The sequence below is a fragment of the Microtus oregoni genome, unplaced genomic scaffold (genome assembly GCF_018167655.1).
Source record: "Microtus oregoni isolate MIOR12 unplaced genomic scaffold, Mior012 000117F_ref0000505, whole genome shotgun sequence".
Taxonomy (NCBI): domain Eukaryota; kingdom Metazoa; phylum Chordata; class Mammalia; order Rodentia; family Cricetidae; genus Microtus; species Microtus oregoni.
The window spans coordinates 283,547-307,759 of record NW_024544746.1 but is presented as its reverse complement, the minus strand read 5'-3'; the positions used below and the strand labels follow the sequence as shown (position 1 = coordinate 307,759).

General features: G+C 43.6%; 1 pseudogene; it reads right to left on the bottom strand.

Moving 5' to 3' along the window:
• Positions 1 to 20,529: 20,529 nt before the first annotated feature.
• LOC121444139 lies at positions 20,530 to 22,428 on the bottom strand (annotated as a pseudogene).
• Between the last annotated feature and the right edge of the window lie 1,785 nt (positions 22,429 to 24,213).

Genomic DNA, 24,213 nt, shown 5'->3' with positions numbered 1-24,213 from the left:
AGAAACCCTAAGACAGACATGCAGGATTCAGATTCAACAATCACAGCCCTGCATAGTTGGAGCTTTTATTCCCTCAATGACAAGCCTCTAATTTATATCAATTTGGGTTCTTTGCTGAGTCAGTGAAAAATTGTCCCCTCCTGATCAGACTAGCTGAAGATAGGAGCGATGGAGAAGTCACCAAGGCTTCTCCTGACTAAAGTAGAGTCTTCTGGGGCAGCTGTGAGATGTCTGCTGTGGTGTAACTGGATCCAACCCTCTGAGGCTGAACTTAGCATCAGCTGTGGTCACAGTAACCTTGGTATCTGGGGTAGTGACTCCTCTGAGCACCCATGAAGTGTTCATACAAGCAGACTGCCATGATGACTGTCTGTCCAGTCATCTGAAGAAAGGTCCATTCACCATCTCCTCCGTCTAGGTAGCTGGGAACAGAGAAGAGGCCTCATGGATGGTACTCCAACAGTCATGTGACTTGTCATACAAGTTTCCATTATTCAAAAGGGAGGAACAACAAAGGAGCCTATTACAAAGCATTGAACAAGACCAACATTCTCAACAACATTTAGGTCAAATTCCATCAGGGTGAAGAGAACATGGCTGTTTGAACGGGAGCAGACATGGGGTCTAGCCGGGCTCTCTAGGATTTGTGTTCCCCAGCCAGGAATCTGGACATGGTGCCACAAGCCTGTAATCCCAATGACTGACAGGTAGAGATAGCAAGATTATGAATTGGAAGCTATCATTGGTACCTGTAGAGTATGAAGCCAACCTGGGTTCCATGAGACTCTGTCTTGAGACCAACAAACCAAAGCTAACCAAAACTCCAAACAGTAGAGAGGTCATGGAGGCAGGTCATCCACTAGTTCACTTTGGTTGAAGACAGAAAACTTGAAGATGTAACCAGTTTTTCTTTAGATCACTGAAACAAATTTTGTGACTATTAATAGTTTCATTTAAGCAGTATATAAAGTTGAAGAGGAGATTGAGAGTTTCTCAGTTTCTGTGACCTCAAACTCCATGACATATGATTTCCTTCCTCTGCCTTGGCTACCTGCAGAATCTGGGGGATTTCATATCACAGGAGTAGGTGACAGCCCTCGTTACCCTGCCACTCACTGGACTTTAGGACATAGTAGAGAGTCTCTTCTGGTGGCTTTCCTCTACAGGGATGGAGAAAGGTGCTCCTGCTGAGATTGAACAGCAGATGACAGAGATGAAGATGATTGTGTCATCCTAAGGGAGAAAGAAGGGTTCAGATGGATCCAGGGCAACTATACTATTGTGAAGTTCTAATTGCAGCCTAAGTATCCAGTCTACACCACCAGCCTCCATCCTTCCACCCACTCTAGCATCTCCTCACCTCTCTTCAGGACCCACTCTGGGCAGCTACTCTGGATTCCTTCTGGGCTGTCTTAGTTGTCACTGGGGAAAAGAATTCAAGGAGTGGGGAAAGTAGGTGGTGGGACATATTAGTGGACAGATGGGCAGTTTTCATCTATGAGTTATCTGCTGGGTTAGGGCCCATCTGCCCTTCACTGTGTGTTATTTGAGGGAAGTTTTTGGAGTTGGATGGGTCAGAGAGAAATAGGAAGGGTTGTGCCTGTTCTCTGCCACCACTGTCATGGGAAACACAGCTGGGTATAAAATCAGAGTCTGAATGTTGGGGATACCATCAGGAACTGAAGTCTGAAGAGTCACAGAGACTGGCCTCGGGAGGCCACGCTTACTCAGGATGAGGACTGGGTAAACATGTGGTGGCACATCAGCTATGGATGTCTCCTTGCATATGTCTGTGTCTGTATTCAGGAGCATATGTGTGCAAGCGTGTGCGCACCAATGTGGAGGTCAGTGGACAACCTTAGGTGTTACTACTCAGGACACATTCCACTTGGATTTGTTTGTTTGGTTTATTTTTTTGAGACAAGATCTGTATAGCCATTGCTGGCCTGGAGCTGGATATATAGACTAGGCTAGCCTTTAACTCACTAAGATCTACTCATGTTTGCCTCTGACTCTGCCTCTGCCTCCCCAAAGGAATGAAAGGCATGCACAACCATGCCTAGCTCACTTTGTTTTAACTTTTAAAATTATGCTTATTTATTCTGTGGGTTCAGGGCACACTTGTGCTATAGCCTGAGCAGCAGCCAGGTTCTAACACTGCAGTCTGACACTCCCCATTTTTATATGTATGTAAAAGCCCCATCTGTGCACACTACAGCCCCAGGATGCTCTTCCAAAAAAAGTACCCCTCCCCTGTGAAAGCATCATGGCTGCAGGGCCCAGTCACTGCTATGAGAGGAGACTGGGTTCTAACTGCAAGAATCTGATTACAGCATCCTGGACAGAAATCACATCCCATAGCAGTGTCCCTATGGGGATCCAGTTGAGTCCAGGTCTTGAAACTGAACAGAGCCCATGACTTGGGATTGAGGGGCCAGCAGGTGGCAGCAGTGAGGCTGAACACAAGGCAAAGCTGGGTTCCTGAAGAACCAACCAGAGCCTGTTGTATAAAAGTGCTGGAGACCAACAACTGACATAATACAGGGTCATGGGGGGGGGGGGGGGCAACCCCTTCTTGAGAAACTTAGCCAACAAGTAACCTTTCCTACAGATCCTAGACTGTAAAGCAAGGCCAGGTGAAACACTGAGGTGAATACTCATGACCAAGAGGGCCCCCTCTCAGTCCCACTAAGACTAAAGGCAAGGCTCATCTGGTGGCATGCTTACCAGCCTGACATGTACAGAACCCTAGGTTCTATTTCCAGTAGGGGACAAAGGGGCATGATGGGGTGCACCTGTCACCTAGCACATGGGAGGGCAAGAGGAGGATCTGTAGGAATTCAAAGTCATCCTTTGCTACATAACAAGTTCAAGGCCCAGCCTGGGCTACATGAGACCACATCCAATAAAGTGGGACTTTCTGAAAGGTACAATAGGCCCTGTCCCCTCTCCTGACTGATGGACTATTTGGGCCTAAATCATCCCAAAGTTTCTATGCTCTGCATCCAGGACAGGGTGGATGGATATAGAAGTGTGTCCATGTGCAGTTGGCAGTGAGGCCATGAGAATGAGTCCATGACCAAGAGAGCTCAGGTCATGGGATATGAGGACCATGGAAATTGTGAGAAAGCCAGAGAAAGCAGATATGACAGAGGGCAGTCTGAATAGCCACTTGCAGAGAAGCATGGAGAAGACAATCAATGCCAGGAAATCTAAGGGAATGGGAAGCCACCTCTGCCCTTGTCACTCAGAGAGAATGATGCCACTTCCTCCGGTACAATCACATTTTCCTGCCTTTCAGGGAACTGATGGCACCTTGTCAAGGAAAAGGGTAGGGATGACCCTCCTACAGAACCAGCCCTTAGGCCACCACAGCCACCGCTCCATCTCTCATGAACCTACTCAGTTGTGTCCACTCTCAGAGATGTCCCAGGCAATATGTCATGAGAGGCACATTGCTGTTGTGAGCCTTTTTTGCCCACTTCATCCCAAGAAGGCTCTAAAACAGGCACAGCTAGAAGAAACCACTCAAGTGTTTTGTGGGAACAGCCTCCCAGGGGGCCAGCAGCAGATCCGTAGCCTTTGAGGAGAGTTCAGAGGCTGCACCAAGCAGGCAGCCAGAAGTCAGTGTGGAGTGGAGGAATAAAAAAACTCAATATTACTGAAATGCAGTTACCTGCCATGTGCCAGTCACGTGACATGTGCCAGGGCATCTCTGATCCTTGGTTTCCTCTTCAGAGTGTCTGTTAAGGTTGGTGAGAGGCAGAAAGGTTCCTTCAGAAACTGGAGTAGCGGGCTGGAGAGATGGCTCAGCCGTTAAGAGCATTGCCTGCTCTTCCAAAGGTCCTGAGTTCAATTCCCAGCAACCACATGGTGGCTCACAACCATCTGTAATGAGGTCTGGTGCCCTCTTCTGGCCTGCAGGCATACACAGAGACAGAATATTGTATACATAATAAATGAATAAATATTTAAAAAAAAAAAAAGAAACTGGAGTAGCTATGAAGTCACTGTTGAGGTGAGGGAAACGATCACCCAAGAAGCCCAGAGAGGTTACAGACTCGGCAGCAGCAAGCATTCAGGGCTAAAGTGTCCACAGGGCAGTGGTTTTCTGAGGGGTGTAGGGCCCGGGTCTACCCTTGTTCTTGGGGTTCATCTTGAGGACAGTCTCTGGTCACCCAGCTAAAACATTCTATTTGTTTCTGTGCTCCCTCTGCCCTTCCTGGTGATTAGCTGTAGGGCATTGTTGACTCCATCTTTGGTGTGGTAATTTCCCACCTGCCTGGATGGAAATCCTTGTGCAGCAGCGAGGTATATAAGGATTTCCCCAAGGTTAAATAAATGGCATTTGGCTGATCTCCTTTCAAATGACCCAGGTCTCTTTGTGTGTTCTTTCAATCTCCAGGCCCTTGCCCAACTCGCATACGGTACAGTGGTGCGAGAACTGTACAGAGGGGGTAACACAGAATTGGGTGTTACAATTGGAGGTCCCTCTGGGATCATCAGCAACTGCAGTCGGAGACCCATCTGTGAGATCGGGAAGTAGGGATCCCTGAGAGGTCGCCCTCAGAAGGCTGGCCAGCAGGTAAGAAATTGAGTGGTGAGGGTGTATTGGTAATGGGTGCAAGTAATTCTGTTTTGGTATTGATGGCTGACTAAAGGGCCAATTGATAGTGCTTTTAGAGAAGCAAGGCAAGGAAGGCACCGGTATTAAAATAAGATAGCACAAGAGTTCCTTAAGACAATTTTCTTTTGTGTAAGGTAGTTTGTTGCCAAATTTTTTGAGAGAGTTTAGTCCCTGGTTTCTACACTCAGGGGGCTTTAATATTACTAACTGGGAGCAGGTAACGGTAAAAGTATTAAAAGTGTGAGTGCCAGAAGGATTTTCCATAGTGATATTTTCACTATGGCATTTAGTCAGAGATGCTCTTCTCAGTGATGATATAAAGTAAAAGAGCAATTAGAGAATTTGAACAAAACCTTTGAGGAGATTCAGGATGCAGAATCTGTGAGTTCTATTAAGAGTTTTGAGAAGCAGGAAGTTTAAGAGTACTGAAAAATATAAAAGAGAAAGAAAAACCTTTTTTAAAAAAGATTGCACTGTTTAAAAAGTTAGTTAAAGAAGAAAGGCAGCTTTACAGAGCCTGTCTTTTGGGAAGAGATTGTCGTGGAAGGTAAAATGCAGGAGGATTGTAATGCCTTGACATGTTAACTGGTGCAGGACAGTATGCTGGTTTAGCAGCACAGATCACTTATGATCCTGCTGTTTACACTCAGCTGCAGTAAACCCTGGAAAGCTTTACTTAACCAAGGAGCAGGAGAACAGCTTTCTAAGATCCTTCAAGGGCCTTCAAGAACCTTATTCTGAGTTTGTTGACCCGATGGGAAGTCACATTTTTGGGGATGTGGACTCAGCTATGCCAATCATAAAGCAATTGGCCTATTAAAAATACTAACAGATTTTGCAAGAGGTTTTACGCCCCCATAGAAATGGAAATTTAAATGACTTTATCCGGTTACACATGTGATGTGTCAGGTAATTGTTTCTGCCCTTGGAGGGGTCAAGGTGGAGCTAGATCAAGAAATTGTTTTCAATGCAAAAGGTCAGGACGCATAAAAAAACTGCCCTGCAGGTTAATCAGCCCAGAAAAAAAGCCAGATGTGATGGTGCACACCTTTATCCCAGCTCTGGAGACAGAGACTGGCAAAACTGAGTTCCAGGCCAGCCTGGTCTACAGAGTGAGCTCCTAGAACAGCTAAAAAACAGGATGCATAGTGGCATCCACTTCTCCTTGGAATACTCCTATCTTTGTTATTTAAAAAAAAGTCTCGTAAATGGAAGTTGCTGTGAGATCTTAGAGCAGTAAATGGTTGTATGGACATTCTGCAGGGGAATCCAGACCCAACCTCCTTTTAAGAGTTGATGTCTCAGGCAATCCAATGTATTACTTTAATTGAAGAAAAGCTTGCCTCTGCTCATATTCATTATATTGACTTTAGGCAGCCGCTGCTGTTGATAATTTTCTCTCTCAACATAGTCCTACTGGAGTTTTTTGGCAGAAAGGACCCATCCTATGGGTACATGAACATGTGTCACCTGTAAAAATTGTTATCTCATATCCACGAGCTGTGCTACGTGTTATTCAGAAAGGGTATAAACTTAGTTTACCAACTTTAAAATGTTACCTGATAAGGTTATTACACCATATACCCAGGCAAAAATAACTTGGCTACAGAATTTTGCTAAAGATTGGACCTCGTTTTTATAAGTTGGTCACCTTTTTCAAAAATCATCCAGTATGCTTACTAAAGGGTCTTCCACTGGGACAGCTGTGGTAGCCTCCCCTCCTGATTTTGATATTCAGCCTGTTAATGCTAAATCGGCTCAGGTGGCTGAATTGGTTGCTGTCCAGATGGCCCTAGAGAAATATCCTGATATTCCATTTAATCTTTTTACTAACAGTCAGTATATAAGCAAAATTCTTGCACCTTTGGAAACTGCAGCTTACATTGCCTCTGTATCTTGAGTCCAGATGCAGTTATTGGCTATTCAAACTTTGCTTTGGGCCTGATCTGTTCCCATTTACATAGGACATTTGCAGGCTCATACTGACCTCCCTGGTCCCTTGAGTGAGGGGAATGCATTGTCTGATCAGTTTACTCACCCAATTTATGCAGTTAGTCAAGAATCTTATGAAGCTGCAGAAAAAAACTCATTATCATTTTCATCTCAATGCTGGGTCTTTAAGACTTCATTTTAAGATATCTTGAGAAAAGGCCACTGATATTGTTTTAAAAAAATGCTCTCTGTGTACAGAACTTTTAACTGTTCCCCATTTGGGAGTTAATCCTCATGGGCTTGCTCCTAATCATTTATGACAAATGGGTGTTACCCATGTTCCTTCTTTTGGGCACATACAATATGTTCACGTAACTGTGGATACATATTCTCATCTTATTTTTGCCTCGGCTCATACAGAGAAAAATTACGGGATGTTAGAAGTCACTGTCTCCAGGCTTTTGCATACACGGGAGTTCCAAAAACTGTAAAAACTAATAATGGGCCAGCCTACACCAAAACAGGATTTGCTAAGTTTTGCTCTAAGTTCTCCATTTCTTACAAGACAAAAATACCCTATAATCTTCAAGGACAAGCTATAGTGGAGCGAGCGCATTGTACGCTCAAAGCCTATTTGCATAAAACAAAAAGGAGGAATATGGTTCCAACCCCAGAGACCATTTGTCTTTTATTTTATACATTTTAAATTTTTGGACTGTTGATGCTCAATCTCATACAGCTGCTGACTGGCATTGGTGGCCAGACTCTTCCAGGATGCCTCATGTCAAATGGAAGAATCTAGCAGACAGCACCTGGTATGGTCCAGATCCTGTACTGGTGTGGGGAAGAGGGCTGTTTGTGTTTTCCCGCAGGATGCTGACAATCCAATATAGGTACCTGAGCATCTGGTGCATGCTGTCTTAAAAATGAGGTGTATGATATCTGAGGAAGGAACAACTAAGGTTAATCTGTGACACACACAGATACACATGCACGTACCACTATGTGTTTGCAAAAATTTAATAAAAATAAATATTTAGAAAATAAAATATAAAATTAAGAACCAAATAATAATCAATTATCATTAATTGCATTGTCAATTCTCAGGGTGCCAGTGATAAATGGGTTTATGCCCTCCAAGTTGGACCCACCTGCCTCTCCCTGGCCAACCACTCCTCATCTTAACCCCTGTGCTGGTTCAGGATAAAGTCCACAGACAGAACTGGCCAGGCCACCTTACATCTGTGTTTCCTGTGCCCCCTACACATTTCCCTAAGTGAACTTTTCTGAGATTTCTGTTCTTCTCAGCCTCCTCCCTCTTCCTTCTTTCCTAATTTCTCCTGAACCTTGAGATAACCTGTTAGGTGCTTGACAGAACGATCAATTTAAAGCAGCCGTGCCTGTCTGTGCTTCAGTCAGACACACCATGTTGTTCTTCTTTAGAAGGACTTCATATGGTCCCCAAGGCCACATGCATGTGAGACCAGGGCTCTGTCATTGAGTTATACCTCATGGTCACCATGGGTTCTTCCATCAGTATTTTTTAAATTAATTCATTAACTGAATATTCCCACCCATTGTTTTTAAAATGTTAAAATCAATGATAAAAAGACATTTTTTTTTCCATTTTTAAAGATGAGTCTCATACAGCCCAGGCTGTCCTCAAACTTGCTCTGTAGCTGAGGATGATCTTGAACTCCTAATTCTCCAGCCTCCACTTCTCAAGTGCTGGGATCACAAGGGTGTGTCTCCACTCCTGTGTGCAGTTATTAAGATGGGACTCAGAGCCTCATGCATGATAGGCAAGCACTCTACCAACTGAGCTACATCCAAAGACTCCCCAAAAGAAATGTGTTTATCTGATCAAAATTCCCACATTTAGTGTAAAGAAATCACAACCAGAGAAATATTTGCAACAAGTATTGAGAAAGAATCCTGCAGTTGGTTTATTATTTTTCACATAATTTTATTTTTGTAGTCAAATTCAATAATACGTTCCTTTACAATTTTTTCTCTTTGATGTCTAAGCAAAAAGACCCCTGATGACACCCCCCTCTCTCTTTCTCTCAATGAAAATAGATTCTTCTCCCCTGCCCCCGACATTGTCCATCTTTCCTTTCCACCAGATCCACTCCCACTCCACTCTTGTTTGGTCTTCTGAAAAGAGCAGACCTCCAAGAAACCACAGCCAAACAGAACAAAGTGAGATGCAATAAGACAAGGCAAAAGCCCTTCTATTGTGATAGGTTAGACAAGACATCCAATAGGAGGAAGAGTCCCATAAGCAAGTTAAAGAGCCAGAGATACACCACTCCCACTGTAGGAGTCTCCCATAAACACCAAACTAGCAGCCATAATGTATACTTAGGTGCAAATCCTGATCTGGTTTTTAGATACTCTTGTAGAACAGCATGCATTTCTGGCTTGTCTATCCCATCCTGCTCCACTGTCTTCATTTTTAGTTATACTTACTGTTTGTGTGTACACAGGCTTGTGGGCATGGGTGTCTCAATGGGATTCTCAGAGGACTTTTGGAGTTGAATTCTTTCCTTCCAACTTGCTTTGAAGCAGGGTCTCCCCCTGTTGTGTCTCCTCACCACAGAGTGCAAGACGGCTGCTGAGATAGCCTCCCTGTGATTCTCCCACCTCTGCCTCCTGTCTCCCCAAAACAGTGCTGCAGTTGCAGATGCTCATGACATCTGGCTTTTTATGTTGGTTCTGAGGGATCAAACCTCACAGAAGATGTTTTATCTAGTAACTCTGGTTAATTATTTTTATTAATTTTTAATTTATGTGTATGTTATTGTCAGTGTGGTTACATATTTACAAGCAAGTGTCTGTGTGGACATACATGTGGAGACCAGGTAACAACCTTGGAAACCTTTCCCTGGACCCTTTATGCCTTTTCTTTCTTTCTTTCTTTCTTTCTTTCTTTCTTTCTTTCTTTCTTTTTTTCTCTGGTCTTTCTCTGTCCTGGAACTCACCAAGTGGGCCAAACCAGCTGGCAGTGAGCCCAGGGATTTGCCCATCTTCCCTCTGCAGTGCTGGGATTACAAGTGCATGGCGACAGGCACCAGTCCCTCCAGACGTGACTCAGACCTTTGTGCTTAAAAGGTGTCCTAGATGGAGTTCCTATTGCTATGATAAACACTATGACCAAAGCACTCAGGGAAGAAAAGGCTTATTTCACTTACACATCCCAATCACAATCCATCATCAATGGAGGTCAGGGCAGCAATTCTAGGCAGGAACCTGGAAGAGGAACTGAGTTTGATAGTCATTTGGGCAAGAAACTGTTCTTGCCTGGACTATTGCATAAACTGGACACAGAGAACCCATAGAGAGAGGACTACTGAACTTGCCTAAGGTGAGATGATCTTTCGGGGTTCCTGATTCATGAAAGAGTCTGTGAGACATTCTGCAGGACACAACACATAGTGACTGAACTGATTTTGAAATGTTCTGCTTCATGGAAATGTCTCTGGATACCATGGGCCTGTAGGCCGAAGATGGATGCCCCAACGATACAGAGAAACTTTGGATGACTGTACAGGCAGCGAGATGTCTCTGTCATTTCTAGAGTGTGAAAGTTGCTTTTTTCTTGTTTGCTTAGGTAATATTGTATCTTTCTGGAGTATTTGATGGAGTTAAGAATAGTTAGTTATAGTTTTCCTTAGTTATGATAAAGATTATTGTAATTTTTACTTGATAACTGTTTTGTTATATGTAATTTTGCTATGTTAAAGTTAAAGCCTTCCTTTGTTTTTGTTTAAACAGAAAAAGGGGAAATGATGGAGGAAGGTCATTGGTTAAAAAAATAAAGAAACTGCTAGGCTGGCCCTCATAGGTTAGAACACAGGTGGGTGGAGAAAACAGAACAGAATGCTGGGAGGAAGAGGAAGTGAGCTCAGATTCGACAGCTCTCCTCTCGGGAGCAGACGCCTCAGAAGAGACGCCATGCAGCTCTCTCCCTGGCAGACGCAATTCAGCTCTGACCCAGGATGGACGTAGGCTAGAATCTTCCCGGTAAGCGCACCCAGCTGTGCTACACAGATTATAAGAAATGGGCTAGTCCAGGTGCGAGAGTTAGCCTAGAAGAGGCTAGATAGAAATGGGCCAAGCAGTGTTTAAATGAATACAATTTGTGTGTTGTTATTTCGGGGCATAAGCTAGCAGGCAGCCGGGGTGCTGGGGATGCAGCCCCGCCATTCCTATTACTATAGGGGTCCCCACAACATGACAAACTGTATTAAAGGGTCACAACATCAGGAAGGTTGAGAACCACTGTATAAGCCCTCTCATCAGCAGTCCCCAGGCCTCTTAAGTAGCATTAATCACATTTAAATATGCACACATGCATTTGATTTCTTCATACCAATATGTAATAAATATTAAAAATATTTCATTGGACTAAAAATGAATGAAAATTTTAAGTGGGCACAGGTTTTGCAAGAAAATGAAAAAACAACAGTCTAGATTCCTGGGTCATGCATCGTGTATCTGAGGGATCAGCTATTATGATGATGCCCCCTGAAAAATTCATTTTGTTCCATTGATCCCCAAATGCAACATGGATGAGAGTGTAGTCTCTTTTATTTTTCAAGGAAAATTTTATTCCAACTTATCGGAAAAGCACCTCATGGAAGGGAAAGGAGACTGGGGGGTGGGGAACACAATCCTGTTCTCCATGGAGGTCAGACACAGGACAGACAGACATCTGCATGGCAGGAAGGAGAGCTTAGAGGAGTAAGCAGGTGATGGGGGAAGTGTTTAGATCAGAAAGAGAAAGCAAAATGAAAGGTTCTGAGTATTTCAGGAAAGTGGGCAGGCATATGAACCAGTGTGGCTGCACATGGTAAGATGCTGTGCTAGACAGCAGGGTTCTGAGATGGGACAGTGCAGCATTTATTAAAGGTAAAATCATTTGACCTCTAGCATGGCTTAAGGGGACACTTCTTTCTAGGGTGACCCCTTGGCCATGCTGACACTGTCCACCTGGGATATTTGGACTCTACACAGACATTCTATTCTCTTGTTCAGGCAGTGACTCTTTCTTCCTTCTTTCCTTCCTTCCTTTCTTCCTTCCTTCCTTTCTTTGTTTTTTGTTTTGTTTTATTTTACAAGAGAGGGCTTCTCTGTAGTATAGTCCTGGCTGTCCTGGAACTTGTTTTGTAGCCCACACTCACACGATAGATCAGTCCATGACAGTCAGGGCAACTCAGCACCAATGGTTCAAGATGGATCTTGGCATAACACCCGAGAAAGGTCAGCTATTGAGGTGACAAGACCTGGTTTTTTTATATACATTTTTATTGATATTTACTGAGCTTTACATTTTTCTCTGCTCCCCTCCTTGCCTCTCCCTTCCACCTTCAATCCTCCCCAAAGTCTCCATGTTCCCAATTTACTCAGGAGATCTTGTCTTTTTCTACTTTTTACTTCCCATGTATATTAGATCTATGTAAGTCTCTCTTAGTGTCCTAATTGTTATCTAAGGTCTCTGGGATTGTGGTTTGTAAGCTGGCTTTCTTTGCTTTATATTTATAAACCACTTATGAGTGAGTGCATGTGATAATTGTCTTTCTGTGTCTGGGTTACCTCGCTCAAAATAATGTTTCCTAGCTCCATGCATTTTCCTGCAAAATTCAAGCTGTCCTTATTTTTTTCTGCTATGTAGTACTCCATTGTGTAAATGTATCACATTTTCCTCATTCATTCTTCAGTTGAGGGGCATTTATGTTGTTTCCAGGTTCTGGCTATGACAAACAATGCTGCTATGAACATAGTTGAGCACATGTCCTTGTGGCATGATTGAACATCCTTTGGATATATACCCAAAAGTGGTATTACTGGGTCTTGAGGAAGGTTGTTTCCTAATTTTCTGAGAAATTGCCACACTGACACCCAAAGGGGCTGTACCAGCTTGCATTCCCACTAGCAGTGCAGGAGTGTTTCCTTTTCCCCATAACCTCTCCAGCATAAGTTGTCATCCGTGTTTTTGATCTTGGCCATTCTTAAAGGTGTAAGATGGAATCTCAGAGCTGTTTTGGTTTTCATTTCTCTGATGACTAGGGGTGTTGAACATTTCCTTAAGTGTCTTTCAGCCATTTTAGATTCCTCTGTTGGACAAGACCTAGTTTTACACTGTCACCCTCTGATGGAGGAAGGTCATTGGCTAATAAAAGCACTGCCCTGGCCCATTTTATTGGTTAGAGGATAGGTGGGAGGAGTAAACAGAACAAAATGCTGGGAGGAAGAGGAAGTGAGGTCAGAGTCTCGACAGCTCTCGTCTCAGGAGCAGACGCCTGAGAGAGACGCCATGCTCCTGGCTCCTGGGCAGACGCATGCTAAGAAGCTCCGACCCAGGATGGACATAGGCTAAAATCTTCCCGGTAAGCGCACCTAGGGGCGCAACACAGATGATTAGAAATGGGCTAAATTAATATGTGAGAATTAGCCTAGAAGAGGTTAGATAGAAATGGGCCAAGCGGTGTTTAAAAGAATACAATGTCCGTGTAATTATTTCGGGGCATAAGCTAGCCGGGCAGGCGGCTGGGGTGTTGGGGACGCAGCCCCGCCGCTGCCCTTACTACTTCAAATGGCGCCCGACGTGATGGACTAAACCCACCTAAAAAACCTGAGAAGGCTTAAAAATAAGGGAGAGAGAGAATTTAACACAGATTTTTGCTGTTTGTTGGTGGCGTGCTGTAGAGAGATTTTCTGATTCGGCAACAGCAGCAGAAAAAACGCTGTGTCATTTTAAAGCACAGCTTCTTGGGGCTGTGCTGCCAGCGTGAACTCTGACTTTAAAGCATTTGTGGCACTCTGCTTGCTAGAGGCAAGCAAGCTTCTCTCATCTAAGAGAAGCTTCCTGACTCAGCTTTGGCTGCAAAACCCTGCAGCTCATTAAGAGGTCCTGCCACTAAACACTTAAACGGTGTTGACGAAAAGCTGAACACATGCTTTTCGGTTCTCAGCCATAACAGGAAAAAAGCTGCGCCGTTTAAAAATGCCGGCTTTCTGGCCTGTCCTGCCAGGGCAAACTCTGACTCTTTTATGCAGGCGGTTTGTGGGGTTTGCAAGCACAGGCTGCTGAAGCTCGCTTGCTGGCTACAGCCAGTACCTCAGCCATGAGGCTGGAAAGCTAAGGAATGGAATGGATCTAGCTGGCAAAACCACGGCTTTAGTCCTACTGATATTGCTTGGTAAATTAAAGACTCATGTGGTCAAAAAAAGAGAGATATACAGTAAAGAGAGATTCAAAGACAGAGAAAATTTCTAAATGGTTTGAAGTGTGTTAAAAATATATGCAGACTAAAATTTAAAATTCTTTTTTTATTGAGAAAAGGAGAAAAAAAAACCCAAGTTTCCACCTCCTCCCAGCCTCCCATTTCCCTCCCCCTCCTCCCCCCCTAAGCCCCCTCCTCCCACCCTTCTCCCCCTCCCCCCACTCCTTTCCCCCTCCCTCTCCAGTCCAAAGAGCAGTCAGGGTTTTCTGCCCTGTGGTAAGACCTAGGACCTCCCACCTCCGTCCATAACTAGGAAGGTGAACATCCAAACTGGCTGGGCTCCCACAAAGCCATCACATTACGTAGGATCAAACCCCCATGCCATTGTCCTTTGCGTCTCATCAGCCCTCATTGTTCGCCATGTTCAGAGAGTCCAGTTTTATCCCATGCTTTTTCAGTCACAGTCCAGCTGGTCTTGGTGAGCTCTCAATAGATCAGCTCCACTGTCTCAGTGGGTGGGTACATCCCTCGTGGTCCCGACTTCTTTGCTCATGTTCTCCCTCCTTCTGCTCCTCATTGGGACTTTGGGAGCTCCGTCCAGTGCTCCAGTGTGGGTCGGGCCTTGGGAAAGCAGGAGGATTGGGATAAAGGAAGGTTGGACAGGGGAGCACGGAACCACAATTCTTAGTTAAGGGAACCACTTTAGGGTTGGCAAGAGACCTGACCCTAGAGGGGCTCCCAGGTGCCCAAGCTGAGGTCCCCAGTTAGTTCCTTGGGCAGTTGAGAATAGGGAACCTGAAATGACCCTATCCTTGAGCAATACTAACGAATATCTTGCATATCATCATAGAACCTTCATCTGGTGATGGATGGAGATAGAGACAGAGACCCACACTAAAATTTAAAATTCTTAAAGTAACAAAAAAAAAGGAAGAGAGTTGTTGTGTGTGGTAGCACATGCCTTTAATCCCAGTGCCTAGAAGGCAGAGGCAAACAGATCTCTGTGAGTTCAAGGTGTAGTAGCTTACACCTTTAATCCCAATTCCTGGGAGGCAGAGACAGGGGGATCTCTGAGAGTTCAAAGACAGCCTGGTCTACAGACTACTTCAGGTCAAAGATACAGAGAACCTGTCTCAAAAAGCAAAGAGTTAAAAGTAAAAATAAACAAAATAGAGGTTAAAACAAAGCTGCACAAAGATGGAAAATACACAGAGAATTTTGATACTGTATGCTATTATGCTCTCTTTAAATTATTTAAATGCTGAGGAAGGAGCAACAGATGCTAAAAGATATTTATTTATAAATGCTGCTGAACTAATCCAACATAGATATTTTGAATTTGGATCTAAGGATATGATACTTTGGAAAGGAGTTTCTTATTTTGTTTTCACAGAGGATGAGACGCTGTTCATTTCTTATATTCCGATTTGGTATGATGGACCACGCCCTCCTGAAGGGTTGCTGTGAACATCTTCAGAAAATTGCTTCGCTCAACTGCCAACTGAGATGAAACTAGCACACAGGTTATACCATGAAAGACCTAATTAATGATGCCCCCATTCAGCAGGAAGCAGTTTGGAGAGAAATAACTGCGCCCATATTCCCAAAAAATGTTTATAAATGTTCTTTTACATTTAAAGGGGGATATGATATAGATATGAATAATTTGCATTAGTATAGATTTTGCTTTATTGATAGAGATTTAAGGTCAATTTTGTTATATGTATAAGTGTTTCTGATTTTGATTAAGGTATTGCGATTGTGTAGTTCATTTAAATATGTACTGTATAATTAAGAAATATAGGTTGTTAATGGATAATCATCGATAATAGTAAAGCTTGTAGTCATGTTAATTAGATTTTCTAGATATATAGAGATATATTTTAGATAGACATTCTTCATGTCTTTCAAAGATTACAGAATAGGACATTTAATGTTTTAATAACTGAGGACTTTTCATGACAATGAGACACTCTGCTCCTGGCAGCACCAATCTACTTCAAGAGGAAGATGGGCATTGAAGAGGCTCGTTATTGAGTTTGGTAGCCATTTGTGCAAGAAACTGCTCTTGCCTGGACTATTGCATAAACTGGACACAGAGAACCCGCAGAGAGAGGACTACTGAACTTGCCTAAGGTGAGATGATCTTTCGGGGTTCCTGATTCATGAAAGAGTCTGCGAGACATTCTGCAGGATACAGCAGAAAGTGAATGAACTGTCTTTGGAATTTCCTGCTTCATGGAAATGTCTGCTGGATACCATGGGCCTGAAGGCTGAAGATGGATGCCCCAACGGTCCAGAGGAACTTTGGGTGACTGTCCAGGCAGCAAGATGTCTTTGTCATTTCTAGAGTTTGAAGTTTCTTAGTTCTTGTTTACTTAGGTAATATTATATCTTTCTGGAGTCTTTGATGGAGTTAAGAATAGTTAGTTATAGTTATAGTTTTCCTTAGTTATGATAAAGATTATTGTAACTTTTACTTGATACCTGTTTTGTTATATGTAATTTTGCTATGTTAAAGCCTTTTTTTTGTTTAAACCGAAAAAGGGGAAATGATAGAGGAAGGTCATTGGCTAATAAAGGCACTGCCCTGGCCCATTTTATTGGTTAGAGGATAGGTGGGAGGAGTAAACAGAACAAAATGCTGGGAGGAAGAGGAAGTGAGGTCAGAGTCTCGACAGCTCTCGTCTCAGGAGCAGACGCCTGAGAGAGACGCCATGCTCCTGGCTCCTGGGCAGACGCACGCTAAGAAGCTCCGACCCAGGATGGACATAGGCTAAAATCTTCCCGGTAAGCGCACCTAGGGGCGCAACACAGATGATTAGAAATGGGCTAAATTAATATGTGAGAATTAGCCTAGAAGAGGTTAGATAGAAATGGGCCAAGCGGTGTTTAAAAGAATACAATGTCCGTGTAATTATTTCGGGGCATAAGCTAGCCGGGCAGGCGGCTGGGGTGTTGGGGACGCAGCCCCGCCACTGCCCTTACTACTTCAACCCTCAGCAGTCTAAGGAGTACCGTAAGCTTTTAGGAATCTTGACTCAGGACAAATTGGGACTTTTTGGTTTTGAAACTGAAAAGAATTTCAGGAGTGGCCATGATAGCAAGGATTTTTAAATAGGCTTGAGGGTGAGGAGATACCTATCAGTGAGAGCAGTTGCCTGAGGCCCTGCTGCTAGTGCCACCAGCTAAGCCACCACCATGCTGCTCTGATCCTCTGAAAGCCTGAGCCAAAATTAACCTCTACCTCTCTTACACTGAGTCTTGCCATCAATGTGGGAGGAGCCATGGGAGAAGAACTCCAAAGAGATGGCTTCTGGTCAACTGTGATTGGTCCATGGCTCTGTGACCTCACAAGGAACCATTGTGATAAATGAGAGAGGTCCACCCATATTAGTCACCAGCTAGGCCAAGATCTTGTCCTTAGAATGCAGTGAAGCTGTTGGTTGGCTGCAGAGGACTTGACTCAAGACTTAGGTCTTGAGAGACTTTAATATTTATTGTCTGTTTTTGGAACTAAATATCTGTGACCACCACCGACCTGGACATTGTGAGTGTGCTTCCCAGTGGGGTCTGGTTTGTGCCTGAATTTTGACTGATGTGGTTTAGATTTAGTTAGTGCCTGTGCTGCAGTTTATTTTATTATCAATCATTTTCTATTATTCTCTACAATTCATCTTTAACATTTTGTACATTGGTTTATTTCTTTATGTTAAGTTTTCTTAACTTAGCTGTAAAAGATAAAGGATTTGGTTTGGTCATGTGCTTGGAGCATATACACCTGCCTTGTTACTTCCCTCAGCATTTCCCTGTGGTTGTAAATTCCCTTATCATGTTAAGAGTGTTCTGCCCACCTTGCCACTCATTAAACAAAACATGCTCTGGAAAGTCTTGAGGGATGACAATTTCCTCATGGCCTTGCAGTGTCACAGACAGGTCGTCATCCTTTCGATGCCCACAAATATGAGTGTAAGGGAAAGGAACTAAGTGCCATGAGGGTAGAGATGAAGAGGGCTGCAGTAGTTGGAGTCATCAGAGAATTTGAGGGTCTGAGTGAAAAGGGCCATGAGAAAGCTTGTGTGTTCACTATCTAGTCCATAGCCCTGTCTCTAACCCAGGGTAGTCCAAAGCCAACTGAGTCCACTCTTGGTACTGCAGCTGTTATTAAAGTCCAGATGTCCTCAAGGTTTGTGTGGGGGAGGTTTCACATCATCTCACATCTCTGGATTTCCAGTCTCTAACAGGGTTGCTGTTCAGGAGGTTGTAAAGCCCTATGGTGGTGGAACCCAGCAGGGGAAATGAAGTCATTAGAGGCAACAGGACATGAAAAAGCCATGTGAGCAGCTGCTTCAGACCCATCTTCCCAAGTCCCAACATGGTTTCCCTGTCCCCTGATTGTCTGAGCCATAGCACAACCTATGGAACAAATGTTGCTCTTTCTCACAGAATTGGTCATGGCAGTGAGAAAACCAATGCAGTCCTTGGAGACAGAAGGTGAAGATTTTTGTTGCTTTAGTTTTGAATAGCTTTGTTGCTTTAGTTGTGAATAGCTGTGAATGGTTCATTCCCTCCTATGGCCTCACTGGAGCCATTGTGGGAAGTTGCAGGCTCTGCCCACATGAGGCCCTGGCTGGGGTTTCTCACATTGCAGAGGCTGTTGCTGGGTTGGCTGCAGAGTTGTTGAGCTCAGACATTGATTCATGTAAACCTTGATATTACTGATCTACAAAAACAGATGCTGCTCATTTGCTTTGACATCCAAACAGTGAGTTTGCTTCCTGTTTTGTTGCTTTTGATTTATGTCTCTGAATTGGTTCTTGATTTAAATTGTGCTATTCATTCAGTTTCTTTTTACTAGTCCCATATTTCAATTCTTAAGCATGATTCCTTGTCATTTTTTAATTTATTTATTTTTTTGGTTTTCAAAGGTTTATTAGTATGTACAAGCTGTAAAAAGCCAGTTATTTCATGAATATGTGAATGTTTATCACATCTACCTGTGCTATCTATTATCTCATAAACCCTTTGAAGCACTTAAATGCTCATCTATCCTGGTAACTATCTTCCATACTTGCTACGTTGCACCCTAGAGCACTGCCAAAAGGCCAAAGACATGTCATGTGTATCATGAGGTAAGTCCATTTCATTACAGCATCCCAGTGTCAGGGAAGGCTAGCATCCTTTAGATGACCATCTATAGGAGTTTTAGATAAAGGAATTGAATATGTGAAGTGTAGTCAGAATACTTAAAGAACACAGCATCCTAGTGCAAAGGGCATTGGGGCAGACCATAGGTTCATTCTCTAACTAGTCCATACCTGTGTCTCTAACAAAGGTCAGCACAGAGTTGCTGAGTCTGTCCACCTTGTTACTATGGCACTTGTTACCTTGTTATTATGTTACCTGCTTACTATGTTCTTAAAGTCAAAGTGTCCTGCTCAGGTTTGACAGGAATGGTCTCACACCTTATCATGTATCTGAATGTCTGGGCTCTAGAAGGGAGGTGTAGTTTGGGGAGGTCATAAAAGCCCAGGGTATCAGGAGTAATTGTGTGACTGGATGCACCAGGGACCTGCCAAAGTCCTGTACCCAAATGCTTTAGACCTATCTTCCCAAGTCCTCTGCTCCTTGTCTTCCATCCTTCCCTGTCCTGTGAGAGCCTGAGAGGAAGGTTATCCTTTGTCATTTAAGTCGTTTCTTGTTGGGAATTTGTTCTGGTGCTCGGTAGAGAATTATCTTTTGGGTTATTTGCTGTTACTGCCCATTCCTTACTGTGACATCACAAAAAGCCTTTGTGAGAAGTTATTGAAAGACTGCAGTTTGTCTTGATGCTACAGAGAAACTTGTTGAATAGAGAGCACCTGGACTTCTACACTTGATCTGATAAACTGTAATCTCCTAATCTCTTGGACTTTGACATTGGGAGATTTCCTCTTTGTTGGTTGAATTCTATGTTCAGTTTAATTCTTCTTAATACACACACTCAATACTTTTTGTTGAGGCATGGATTTCTGCTTATGTGTTCATTTTGCTTAATTGTTCTGTTTAAAATTTTTTGCCATGTTTTACTTTGGTTTAATTTTTCTTATTTTAAACCTTATCTGTGTGAAATAAGGAATTTTCTATAATACTTCTATAGATGTATACAGTGACCTGGGATTATTTTCATCTGCTCTGTGACATTACAGCTTCCCTTTGTGTCTGCCCCAAAGTCCCCCATTTCAGTTAAGGTTCCAGCTACTGATCCACAGCTCTAGTCACCATTTCTCTGGAACCAGGGGCTTACAGTATGAACCTCATGTCTATTTCCTCTTTAGAGAATGACAAAAGTTGATGTTTTGTGGCTGACTGTGGACTTCTTCAGTTGATCTCCTAACATGCTGGCTAAATAGTTTTCCTATAGAATTGTCCTAGGATTCCCTGTTGAACTCTCTGTAAACAGGAAACATTTCACTGTCATGTCTTGGTTGACTTAGTGTGAAGAAGCAAGAAATCTGATAACAGATGTATAAGTGGATATTCATCAAGGACATTGGAGTACACTCAAGCGTGTGTGTGTGTGTGTGTGTGTTTGTGTGTGTGTTTGTGTTTGCTGTGGTGGTTGTTGTTGTTTGTATGGTTCAGCCACAGGATTGTGCTGGCTTTCAAGACTATGTTTTGTTTTGTCTTTTTTAACAGAAGTAATCTTTTTATTTCCATGTTTTTCAGATTAAGTTTTCTGAGTTGGTTGCTTTGAGAGGATTAGTCAAAGAGAACAAATCCCATATCCTCATCTGATTCCTTCAACTCTTCCTTGGCTTCAGCCTTGGCTGGGTCTGCAGCAGCAGCAGCAGAAGCAACAGTGGTGGCAGCAGCTGCAGGGGCAGCAGCCACAAATTCAGAAGGATCAGCCAAGAAGTCCTTGACCTTTTCAGCAAGTGGGAAGGTGTACTTGGTCTCCACAGACAGAGCCAGATCCCGCTTGTACCCATGGATGCTAGAGTGTGACACTGAAGCAATAGCTGGGTCTGCAGACAAACACTGGCAACATTTCGGACACCCTCTAAAAAGCAAGAGTGCAGAGTCTGCTCTGTGATGTCAGGAACTTCTGGGTTGTAAATACTGCCATTGTCAAACACCTGCTGGATGATCAGCTCAAAGGAGAAGGGGGAGATTTCAGCATGTTCAACAGCGTGGCTTCACTGGCTCCTACTTTGTCTCTAGTTTTTATCAGATGCACATCACTCAGAATTTTAATGGTGCCCCTGGAGATTTTAGTAGTGATGCCTAAAGCCTGGAAAAAAAGAGGTCTTCTTGGGCCCCAGACCAGTGTTCTGGGCTGGCACAGTGGCCTCACATAGGGCGATGGCACCAGCACAGGCAACAGCTGGCACTTTGTTGGCCAGCAGCATGTCCCTAATCTCAGTGAGATTCTCCTACAAAACCCACATTCCCCCAGATATGAGGCAGCAGTTTCTCTAGAGCTGGGTGGTTCTCCAGATGCCCCCGGATGGCCTTCTGCATCATGGTGTTCTTGCCCATCAGCACCACAGTCTTCCTTCATGGGGACATATGGTCTGCTGCATCTGCTTGGAGCCCACATTGTCTGCTCCTACAGTGAAGCATTTTGGATAATCATTCGAAAGCTGGATGATCTTAACCTACCCCTGGACCCAGCAATACCACTCTTGGGAAAATACCCAAGAGAGGCCCTATCATACAACAAAAGTATATGCTCAACTATGTTCATAGCAGCATTGTTTGTAATAGCCAGAACCTGGAAACAACCTAGATGCCCTTCAATGGAAGAATGGATGAAGAAAGTATGGAATATATACATATTAGAGTACTACTCAGCAGTAAAAAACAAGGACTTCTTGAATTTTGCATACAAATGGATGGAAATAGAAAACACTATCCTGAATGAGGTAATCCAGACCCAAAAAAAGAAACATAGGATGTACTCACTCATATTTGTTTTCTAGCCATAAATAAAGGACATTGAGCCTATAATTCGCGATCCTAGAGAAGCTAAAGAAGAAGGTGAATCCAAAGACAAACATATACGCATCCTCCTGAATATTAACCTTCATCAGGTGATGAAAGAAGACAGAGACAGAGACCCACATTGGAGCACCGGACTAAAATCTCAAGGTCCAAATCAGGAGCAGAAGGAAAGAGAGCACGAGCAAGGAACTCAGGACCACAAGGGGGTGCACCCACACACTGAGACAATGGGGATGTTCTATCAGGAACCCACTAAGGCCTGCTGGCCTGGGTCTGAAAAAGCATGGGATAAAACCGGACTTGCTGAACATAGCGGACAATGAGGACTACTGAGAACTCAAGAACAACGGCAATGGGTTTTTGATTCTACTGCATGTACTGGCTTTGGGGGAGCCTAGGCAGTTTGGATGCTCACCTTACTAGACCTGGATGGAGGTGGGTGGTCCTTGGAATCCCACACGTCAGGGAACCCTGATTGCTCTTCGAGCTGATGAGGGAGGGGGACTTGATTGGGGGAGGGGGAGGGACATGGGAGGCGGTGGCGGGGAGGAGGCAGAAATCTTTAATAAATAAATTAATTAATTAATTAAAAAAAAGCTGGATGATCTTAAGGAAGTAGTTCAACTTCCAGGTGGTCCTGTCTTCCCTGGGCATCATGGTAGTGTATCAGGGATTGCCATGCAGGGTTTAAAGACGATGTCACTCTAACAAGGATGCCTGGCAAGCTCAAGACTCTGTTTGCAATGATCTTTCCTTGTGTCTTTTTGATGCTTCTCGAGGAGCAGTGGTCTCCATTATATTGAAAGATCTGTCATGCACTATGTTGGTCCTGAGATGTCCTTGCTAACTGAAGTTGTGTTTCTCTTTTCATCTTATATCTAAATTGATCACTTGCATGTTTTGTAACATCTGGAATTGATCCTCACATCCAGGGTAAAATAGCTGGAAGGCAGCAAGTGGTATATAGGCTTAATAACATCTTAGCAATGCTAGTGTCTCTTTTATGATTCAAGCACTCTCTTGCTTACAGGATTGTCAACTCTCTAGAGTCAGTGCACATCACACACACACACACACACACTCAGGGTTCCCTAGATCCTACTTGTCCTTCTTTCATACTTCATGTCTTGTCTCACATTTCAAGAATTTGAATCTTCTCTCTGGGTGACACGTATCAAGGGTTTGTCAGACTTCATCCTTTCAAATCACCAGATCTTTGTTTTGATCTTTGTGTTTTTTTTTTTTTTTTTTGGTCCTTGTTTCAAACTCTAAGGGACCACTTATTTCATCTCTGACCTTTCTTATGCTTTCTCATAATTGCTTTGGGGTTTGGGTTGGCATTATTTTCTTTTCAACCTCTGACTCTAAGATGTATCATTAGGAGGTTTGAAGTAGCTATTATTTTCATGATGTAGACATTGAGAGTCATAAACTTCTCTTCTAGACCTGCTTTTGTCTTTTTCCTTCTAGTATCTTGTGGTGGTCCCATCCCCCACCTGTCACAGTGAGGACATGCAGGAAGAATTTCAGTGTAAAAATCTCTGTGATGGAAAAGTATCAACACCATACAGAGGGAAAGAAAAAATAAGTAACAAGAGCTCCTGTACACCATCCAGCTGTCCAGATTTAAACAAGGGCTAGATATAAGCTGTCCATGTTTTTCTGATCCATGGTTTTATTCTGAGGAGACAGAGAATAAAAGCTCATCTGATAGTGATCATGACAGTGAGACAGATGAGGACTGCCTCTCCTGCCTGGAGGATTCTGACTCAGACATATAGAATGATGGTGGGGATGCTGAGATCCAGAAGACCAAGAGTGAAACATCAGAGAATCACCTCTCCTGCATGGAGGATTCTGATTCAGAATTACTGGATGACAGTGGGGAGGATGAAATCCAGAAGACTGGTAGTGAAACATCAGAGAATCACCTCTCTTGCATGGAGGATTCTGACTCAGAGTTACTGGATGACAGTGGGGAGGATGAAATCCAGGAGATGGGCAGCATCATCATGCTCATCCATCACCCCTCAATGTGCTGTTTGTCCTGGAAAACAAGTGTCACCCCATCCTAGGACCACAGGATGATGTTGCGGTTACCAAGACGATCAGCACGTCTAGAGACCTGAATGAATTTCCTCTGGAGTCCAAGAAGCTCTCATATGACACTATCAACACCATGGATGCTCCCCAAGTAGCTAGAGCACGGACCATAAAGACACTGTGGGCCCTCACCCCAGCCAGAGCGCAGACCTTGAAGACACCATTGGCGCTTGCCAGAGCCAGAGGGCAGAATGTAAAGATACTGGGCACTCACCCTAGCCTGAGCATGGACCATGTAGACACCATGGGTGCTCTCCCATGCCAGAGCACAAACTGCAAAGACACCATGGATAACTACTCCTGGAGTGTGGACCATGAAGACAATGTGCATGTCCC